Source organism: Drosophila gunungcola (genome assembly GCF_025200985.1).
Source record: "Drosophila gunungcola strain Sukarami chromosome 2L unlocalized genomic scaffold, Dgunungcola_SK_2 000007F, whole genome shotgun sequence".
NCBI lineage: Eukaryota > Metazoa > Arthropoda > Insecta > Diptera > Drosophilidae > Drosophila > Drosophila gunungcola.
The window spans coordinates 2,307,501-2,313,983 of record NW_026453162.1 but is presented as its reverse complement, the minus strand read 5'-3'; the positions used below and the strand labels follow the sequence as shown (position 1 = coordinate 2,313,983).

At 37.2% G+C, this 6,483-nt stretch overlaps 1 pseudogene; it reads left to right on the top strand.

The window, feature by feature from the left end:
* Positions 1-224: 224 nt before the first annotated feature.
* The window catches only part of LOC128253209 (pickpocket protein 19-like), a 22,342-nt pseudogene continuing 16,083 nt past the window's right edge, over positions 225-6,483 (top strand).

Below are 6,483 nucleotides of genomic sequence, written 5' to 3'. Positions count from 1 at the left end.
GCAGTGTGACCTGAAAGTTAAAAATTCCGCCAAGTTCTTAGAAATATACCGCAATATACTCCAAATATTCTGCAAATATACCATCATAAAAATTTTTTATAGAGCGATAGTAAAGATGATTTGCCCTATCTATCGATGTTTGCTAAGTTTTCCGACCATCGATAGTATCGTAAGTGCTATCGATTGTTTTACCACCCCTACTGCATAGAACCAACATACAACGCATGCGGTGAGACTTACTGGTTAAGACTAAGTCCTGAATCATTTTATTATTCTGTGGTTCATCGCCTTTATACGTTAGCTATTTGTTGAGGAAGTGTTACCAAAACAAGCAGCTTAAGCCAACTATAGCCATTCATTATATCTCCTTTCCAGTGGTCATCATTTGCAACAAGAACCAACTAAACTGTTCTCGACTACTTGAAAACAGAAATATATATTCAACCACAGAGACCCAAGAGAGACTTTTTGATCGTGTTTAAAGTTTAAGGTTTAAGTTTTGATAAATCTAACGTATTCGATCCTTTCCAGGGGAGCTCCTGGACGATCTTAATCACTTGAACTTTACGCAAATAGATACTGAGATGTCCTAGAGATGTTCCGAAGTTCTCGGTGACTGTTTTTGGGAGACAGCGCCTCCTAATTGCTGAAAGCTTTTTTGACCCAGATGCCTACGTTGTCTGCCATTCAACGAGCTTAATCAGCGAAGGGGTCCAGAGACAACGAATAACAAGGGACTGCTTCTGAAACTGTTACTACAAGAAGCACATCATTCCCGGACAATCCAGGATCAAAAGGGTAGTAGATCATTGCAGGGTAAAACGGATATTTTTTAAAGCCAAACTAAACCCTTCAACTTGGGCAATCCGAAGTTTATATACCCTTTGCAGCTATTTCCAAAATTTAATATTGTCATTTGCGTATGTTTAAAAACAATAAAGCTAAGTCGATTTTCCGATTAATTTTTCGGTCGTTCCTATGGCAGCTATACGATATCGTTGTCCGATTTTTTGGGCGTTGATGCTTTATGGTCAGTACAAAGAAGTTGCCCTTACGACACTAAGTAATGCTTGTTACGCGCGAGCCCCAGGAGTGTTCAAAACGAGAACGCGAGGGGTGAAAGAAAGAGAACAATACGAAACATACTATATAGAACTATACTACTCGTGCTAAGTTAAAAAAGATTAATGCTTTCAAAATCGGTAAAGAGTCGGTAGTAGAAATAATGTGATAGCGTTTGTTAAAGTCATTGCATATTACTCTAGAAGGTTCATGCTTATCATGGTTTGATCGGCAGTGGCTTAAAATAAGAGGAATATAGTTTCGGTAGTTCTAATAGGCGCAGAGAAATTTAGTCGACCCAGTAACTCAGGACTCCGTGAATAAGAATAAGAATAAGAATAAGAATAGAAGTTATACCAAGCATCGTTCTACGATTAGCTAAAATTGGTAAATTAATTAGAAGATGTCTGCTAGGGTAAGATAGTAAGATTAGGTTGCATCCCAATTAAGGCACTCCCCTGGTTTTATTTACCATGATAGTAATATGGACAGAAAACATAAGTATTGGGTGCAAAGGGACGCCAAGGTCATCAATACGTCTAGTTCTATTCAGCTCACAACCACCGAACTTATTCGTGGCATATTGAGAGTTCACCCAATAACATGTCATTACTTTGCATTTAGTGCTATTTAAGTCCAATAGATTAACAAAACGCCAGGTTTGAATAGCATTAGGGTCCTCATGTAAATCTAAACAGAGGAAAATATCGCTATGTTGCATGCATAACTTAACGACACCTACGTACATGAGGACACGCGACTTTGTCAAAACAAAAGGGAGATCGTTAATAAATAAGGTAAACAGAAGTGGGCCAAGGTGGTTTCCTTTTGGGACGCCTGAAGTTACTTAAATCATTTTAGAGACAGAGCCTTTTAAGGGGACTCGTTGTGTCCTACCACTAAGATAACTCAAAATCAATGTTAGAAGATCATTAAAAAACCCTAATATGTCTACCTTCCGTACAAGAAGAGAGTGATTTACAAAATCAAACGCTTGACTAAAATCGGTTTTAACAACGTCAGTCTGATGGTTATTTCTGAAGCCATTTAAAACGAAAGACGTTAGTTCCAAGAGGTTTGTCCTCGTAGACCAGCGTCTTATATGCCCGTGATGGCACTGGTGTACTGGAGTTAGACGGATAGAGTAACGGAACACACTTTTGGAAGACGGAGTTCAATGCATTATAAAAGATATTAATAGCCTCAGCCATGTTAGTGCTGAATAAAGCTCGGACCAGTCAAAGGCAGATATACATTCAAGTATCTAAGCGACCAAAGTTTGTCATACGAAAGCAGTGGATTCGCTTAACAGTCTTTTCACAATTTTAAAAAAGTTTAAACCATGTTTTTGAATTAATACTACATCTCGAAAAATAACCAGATAAACTGAAAAACTGTGAAGTAAAAACCTTGGAATAGAAAGAAGCATTTTTAAAAAGTTTCATCCAAATAGCTTTTAAACGGAGAGACTAGTTTGCGTAGAAACAGACAGACGGACATGACTATACGGCCATGACTAGACCGATTTGGCTGATAATCCTGATTAAGAAAATTTATATTATAAGGTCGGAACTGTCTCCAGAAAAACTTTGAAAACTTCTGACTAAAACTAAAATATTTTCCGCAAGAGTATACATATATCGCAAAATTCATCACAAATATTAAAAGTTGCCTGCGTTTTTAGACCCCAAAGAAAACAGTTGACAGTGGTATAGGCTTCGGTGTGGTTCGGTTTGTTGCCTCACACCCGCGCCAATGTTGCCGTTACAAAGGTATATCACTACTTCGACGAAAGCACATTAAGACTGCCGTCGCGGTGGCGGCGTTGTGTAATGGACTATGAGCAGAACAGCGAGCACTTTCAGACTCTGGAAGGCCAGAAGTACATGCTGGAGAACTGTCAGGCTCAGTGCCAGCAGCGGTACCTACTACGATACTGCAACTGCTCCCTGGACCTGTTTTATCCGCCATCTGATATTTCCGCCTGTCGACTGAAAGACCTACCTTGCTTGGCCTTCCACAAAAGTACACTACTTTTTCACCATTCAGTTTCTGTTGGAGGCATTTTTAAAAATACTACAACTATATTGGAAGCGTTTTATTTTTTTACATTTACAATTTATTTATGTAATCTTCTGCTTGGGCAGACTAACGACATATGTATTAAACCTTAAATTAAAAAGCAAAATTACTGACGAAAGATTAAGGCTCTAATAACTGTTGCTGATCTGAAAAATCATTGCGTTGTAGACGGGTTCGGTTGAGAATTTGTCTGTACAAAGCTGGTTGTATATGATCTTTGCCAGGTTTCGTTATCATTATGATAACGGATTTTTTCCACTTTTTGGGAAGTAGACAAGTCCTATTTACCCGTTGGACAATTTACAGAAGGCTACAGCTGCTTGGTTTGGGTGTTCAATTAGCATTTTTGGAGTAATCAATTCACCGCTTTGAGACCTTTTAGGTTTAAAATGCTGAAAATAACGACCAAATTTTAAGACGTCTTCATTTGCTGAGTTATAATTTCAAAACTGGTTTAATTCATCAAGTCTCTAGGAAGTATCATTGGTGAGAGTTGTAAAATAGTCTTATCTATGGCCTACGAAGAGACCGCATCAACAATTTAAGTGATAAAATTAAAAATCAAAGCCTCAAGTGGCAGCACTTATAGATTACAAGTGGGTTGAGTAACAGATCGTAAATTTTGGCTCTAGATCGATTCACGATAACCATAAAATGTTATAATTGGGATTATTATCTTATTTCTAATAACCAACCAAGTGGCTTGTTTATCCCTTTCTTGGGAACCAAAGCTCTAAATGTTTTAAATTTCTTTTTCGATGATTTAATTTTAATACGTTCTAATGCCAAAAAAGCATTTTCAGAAGTCAGCAGGGAGAAAACGAAACAAGATTGACCGAGAGGTGGAAAAACAACAACTTAAAAAACTACGAAAAGATATTAAAAATCGCTGTTTAAACTTGATTAGTTTGATTTAAAAACCCAAAATCTGTTACCCTAACGAATTATCCCTTCTTTGAATTTAAATAAAACTATTAAATATTATAATAAAACTAAGAGAGTGGGAAATCTAATTTAAAACAGAGAACCAATCCCACATATATTGGCGCTCAACCTACGTGAAAAGTGAAAAGAAAACGACAAAAAGTATATACAAACCACTTTTAAAACGATGAAAATAAGATAAAAGAGATGAAATCTAAAAGTTTCTAGATAGTTCGAGTACGAAAAAAACGACGTTGTAGCCCTGATCTACATTCGTACATGTATAACTACGCGAACGTATGAAAAAACGTCGAGTACGACGAAGACGAAGAAAATGACAAGAACTACGAAAAGGAAGAGATCGACGATGAATTAAATACAGAAGTTGCCAAAATTTGTTGTCTTTTTTGCCTAAGCCATGTCGCAGATTGCTGATTTTGACTCAGTTTTGCAAACCTTTAAAACGGGGAAGAAAAATAATGTTGCTACATAAGTTCGCATACGAGTGCGACGGAGACCGACAGAATAGACAATGGTTTCGAGCTTTCGAGGGATTCGATTTTTCTGAAAGGTATGATCTGTTTAACGAAAAAGTGTCTTATGTTGCCAAAAATCTGTCCAACAATCACCTTGCAATAATTTCCAACTTATTGCGGACGAAAACGATTAAGTGCTAATTGTTTACCGAAATTTGCGTACGGGAAATCTGCTAAAGGATGTGGAAAAAGAGGACGCCGAAGTTGATGAAATAGATGAAGAATGATGAAGACGAAGAGGAGGTGCAGAACGTGAAAACTTCAAGCGATGAAGAAGGGGAATTTCAGTTCGTGCGAGGCAGCACAGTAAAGCAAATGGAGTTGCGGAACAAAAACAACAGGAAGGCGTATACAGTGGCTTCCGAAACTAACGATTCCGTTTCAGTAAAGAGTTTTAGCATGGCTTTGCCGCGATTCTCTGTAAATTTTCGTGACGTTGAAAATTCTATCCGACCATTTCGTGGAGTTGACACCCTCGCTGACATGGCTTCTATAATGTATTGGGATAATCTTCAAAAATTAATTTTTGCAAAACGGTCTCTCAAGGGTCTTGCTAAGATGTACATTATGAGGGAACGTGAACGTGGAGTCAGAAACTAGCACATGTTGAAAAAAAGCATTAATAAAGGAGTTAATGAATGAAAACAAATTAAAGTATTTGCTTAAAATAAAAGTAGTGGTTTCATGTGGCATTGCGGATAATAATGCACTCATGCAATACGTGATCGATGGATGTTAGGGATGCCAAATAAACAACCTTTAAAACAACCTTTTACATTGAGTTCTGAATTAAAACTGTTTTATTTTTCCAAATATTTTTCAAGATTTTTATTCTAGTCTTATCTGTCGCCTACCCGCACAGGCCCCTTGGTGCAGTGTGTAAGACACATCTTAAGCGATAATATTTGATAGCTCAAGTGGACTGCAAATAAAGATTACAAGTGCTAAGCACTGCACCCTTGTCTTGCTTTTTTTTTACGGCACCCGACGGACCTGTGGATTATTGGCCGTGATAGACACGGGCTCCGCCTTTAAAGTCACCAGAATACTGATAAGTGACCTGCTCTGGAAAGAGAGCACCAAATACTCGAAGATTTGGGATCTTTGCAACACTCCTCATATCATACACGATAAGGAACATTTTTGTGTGGCGTGTTAAAATATATAATGGCCTTCTGGGATTATTGTTATAAAAACAAAAAACTTGTCTTGGTTGAGTAAAAGGTCATAAATTATGGCTCTAGATCGATTAACGTGATATTCCCAGAGCTCATAATACTTTATGATTATTTGTGTTCTTTTAAACATCCTTAATATGAATTACATAAATAACATACATATTTTTTTTTTCGACTACAAAAAGTGGACTGTATATTTTTTTGTGGGGTGGGGGTGCTGCACGATCTTAGCTTCTAGTTTTGCATATGCATTTCGACAGTTGGCGACACCTAAACTTCGATTGTTTTGTAGGGGAAATACTTAGTTGGAAGTTTGTTGGCTGAGTAACGGGTATCTAATAGTCGGAAAACTCGAAAACTAGTCGGAATCAGCATGGAACAGTCCGAACTTAACAAATAAAAAGGCATCTATTTTATAAGAGTCTCTGCATACTAAGACTTTTAGAAAGTCAATTGATTCAGGAGAAATAGTGGCTTAAATGCGAGAAAATGTTTCGAATATTGGAGCTATTGTGCCGATAAAAGTCCAAATACGTATACAACGACACCTCAATCATTTCAATCTCAATAATTATTCAAGAAAGGAAGCAAACTTCGGCAAGCCGATGTTCATATACCATTGCAGCTATTTTGTTCTTGAAACATTAAAATTATGATTAACTTGCGTATATGTTTAAAAGCATTGAAGCAATGATGATTTG